This window comes from Cyprinodon variegatus, unplaced genomic scaffold (assembly GCF_000732505.1).
Source record: "Cyprinodon variegatus isolate N-32 unplaced genomic scaffold, C_variegatus-1.0 Scaffold1018, whole genome shotgun sequence".
NCBI classification, from domain to species: domain Eukaryota; kingdom Metazoa; phylum Chordata; class Actinopteri; order Cyprinodontiformes; family Cyprinodontidae; genus Cyprinodon; species Cyprinodon variegatus.
In genome coordinates, this window is record NW_015151471.1 from 50,716 (window position 1) to 53,518 (window position 2,803).

Below are 2,803 nucleotides of genomic sequence, written 5' to 3' on the forward strand. Positions count from 1 at the left end.
TCTTAGTGTAAAATTCTTCTGTTAAACTGGAAAAATTCCTGGACAAAGATTTTTTTTAATGACTTTTTGTGCGTTTTTGTGTAAATATGTGTCTGCTCTGTCTTTTCTGACTCCCGTTTGGTCTTGGCAGATGAGAGCTTATACTGAGCAGAGTCCTGCTAGAGGTTTCTCACAGTTAAAAGGGAATCTTTTCCTCCCACTATGACCTCAAACTTGCTGATGTGTGACTGGCTGCCATCTACACTGAATACCCACAAGCTTCCAAGTTAAACGGTTATCTAGTGGAAACATTGCACTGGGTTGTGAACAAATATATGAGTTTTTAAGGGTGCAAATCTGTTGTGGTACTTATGTAATTTATAAAACATTAAAAATGATCTTCCTCTAAGTTATAATTGATGTAACATGACATAACTTCTGTAATATCTGTATTATTCCTTAAATACCTGCTCTAAAATGGCATCCTGTGCTTCTTCCAGGTCCAATGAGGAGGATGATTTGGACAAGATGATTTTCACCACCTTCTTGTGCAGGGCTCCTAAAGGGATCGTAAATATATTTATATGACACTGTCCGTTTCAGCAGGTTACAGTTAAGATAAAAGACTTGAGAGTTTAGTTTTACTGACCAGAAATTCTGTTCCAGTGAAAATTCAAAAGTTACATTATTCTAAAACTCTCTTGAACCATATTTTTTCCAGTAATTTCAAGATTTAAATACATATATCTAGTCAAGGTTGAAGTTAAATTCAGGAGATGGAAGGTTATGGCTTACTTTGTATTTTAAGGACAGAGCTTTCACTACAATGACCTCTATCCCAGTCGAACTTGTTTAACTCACCCCTACAGATGAAGGGATATGTGCTGGAACAGGGTCTTATATTCCATACACTGCTTGTTGTAGTCACACATGAGTTTTCCACTGTTACTGACTGACTTTGATTCCATTTGCTGAATGAAGTCATCTTTAGGCGCTGACCGTCTGACCACCTCCAAGACTCTTTGTACAAGCCGATCCATGCAAAGTCAACCGTCACGAGCTGTGAAATGGCCTCATTCTCAGATTCACTTCTCACACTGGCCAGATCTATGTAGTTTGCCCTGCAGTACTTTTGAGCATCGGTCCAGTTCATCTGTGTTTCTACATAGACATAGTGTGGAGATACATCTAAAAAAAAAAAAAGATGAATCAAGAAACAATTAACAAGCTGTTCTTAACATACCCAAAATAAATAAAAAAGTCTGTGAAATACAAGCTAGAGGTGTGAAGGACAAATCAGGCAAGAACTATGTGAATACTTCAATACAACAAATGTTACAAATAGGTTCTTTAAATAAAACACAGAATGAAACATTTTCATCATTTAGTAGAGCACACTTTGCCCTTATAGCCCGCAGTTATTGTGATTTGCGCCAAGCATCTGGCTATTAAGCATTCCTGGACTTTGTTTCAGCTTCTTTATAAACAGGATTTTGAAAACGGACCAAATCTAGACTTAAAATCTACGTGACATTTCTGTCAAAACAATCAAAATTTCCTATAGGATGTTATAGGTTTGAAGTATTTTGGTTTAGATTATTAATAATTCATAAAACAATGAAAATCTTCTTTGATCTTTCATACGTGTGAGTATTTCAGAGCAAACTTTTACTCTTCAGTTTACTTTTAGATCAGAAGGTGGTGTAATTGTTAGGATTGACTCCTTCAGCATTATAACTGACCTGCATTTAACCCCAGTGGCTGCTGCCACCAAGTGTTGCTGTGAGGTTTTGCAGTCAGTTGAAAGTTTATGACCTCCTGCCATCAGGAGTCTGATTGCAGCCCGGGGCATGTAAGGCGAGGCGAGTTTATTGGCAAAGAACATTTTGAGTAGTAAGACATTTTAACTACATGAACAGAACATAAGGCAGTACATTTGTACAAAGAAAATAATAATCCTATGTGATCTAAAAGTAAGGGAGGGATTAAAGTTGGAAAACAAATCTCAAACTAATAACATTTCAGAATTGGATCCTCTCCTTGATGCACTCAGTGCTTTTAAGCCCATATTTTCTTAATGTCAGAAAACTGTAGAACCTAAACCTGGAAGAACAGTTTTTAAAATCTTAAGCTCATTTCTTAACCTTTTGAGTTATCAAAATTATTAAGCCTAAATCTTCACATGCTTATCTAAAACTCTTTCCTAGAAAGAGACATCTATGGAGTTATTGTACAATTACTTTACATATTACTAATATAAATGTAAAGTACTCCTATATCAGTGGTTCTAAGGTTTTTCTCTAAGTTCTTCTCTCCAATTTTTGCAAAGTAAGCAACAGTGTGCAAGCAACTGCCCACTGCATAAAGTGCCATGTGTTCTGAATTGCAGAATTTTGAATAAATTAATAGTACCAATCAGAGTCTCAGCTATCCTTTTACAAAAAATCGTCTTGCTTTTGCATTAATCAGTTTTTGTAGCGTTTTGAACGATGAAGCCCTTTACTGTGGGTTAGATCACACTAGTTATTTATTTATTATTCATTTTTTGAATATGTGTAGTTATACAGATTTCAATTCAAGGCATTCAATTATGATCCCAACGCTACTCCAGACATTTTGAACAGAGAAAGATTTCTGGATGGGAATGGATCTTGATTGGATTGGAGTGTAATCTGGGACCTTTTTGCTACAAGGCAACAGAGCAGGTCATCAGGCCAGCTAACAGCTATGCTATGTCTTTCCTGGGACATCATAGAGCCAGAGTAGTTTTTTTAATTTCTTCATTTTACAGAAGATAAAAACTTACGGAAGAGGATTAGGGCCA